The sequence below is a fragment of the Theobroma umbraticum genome, unplaced genomic scaffold, assembly GCF_002168275.2.
Source record: "Theobroma umbraticum cultivar Fairchild unplaced genomic scaffold, ASM216827v3 scaffold_146.0, whole genome shotgun sequence".
Taxonomy (NCBI): Eukaryota; Viridiplantae; Streptophyta; class Magnoliopsida; order Malvales; family Malvaceae; genus Theobroma; species Theobroma umbraticum.
Window position 1 is genome coordinate 1,922,276 of NW_018397265.1, and position 288 is coordinate 1,922,563.

A 288-nucleotide genomic window follows, 5' to 3' on the forward strand; every position below is an offset into this window, starting at 1 on the left:
TTAACACACAATCCACATACTATCAATTAACTCAAGCCAACACAACACCATGCAGTCGCATTGCATGCTTACCATTTTGTTTTTGCTTGAGTTCCATATATAATCCACCATTCTTTACATTCTCAGTCACCATTGCTGCCACACGCATAAACAATTAGCACACATATGGTTTCTCTTGTCTATTTGTGATTTCGAGACTAAAATACTCACCATTGCTTATCTAGCTCCAAAATTACCATGCATTCCAAGATTGACCCACATGCATGCATCTATTTCTTTCAAATCTTG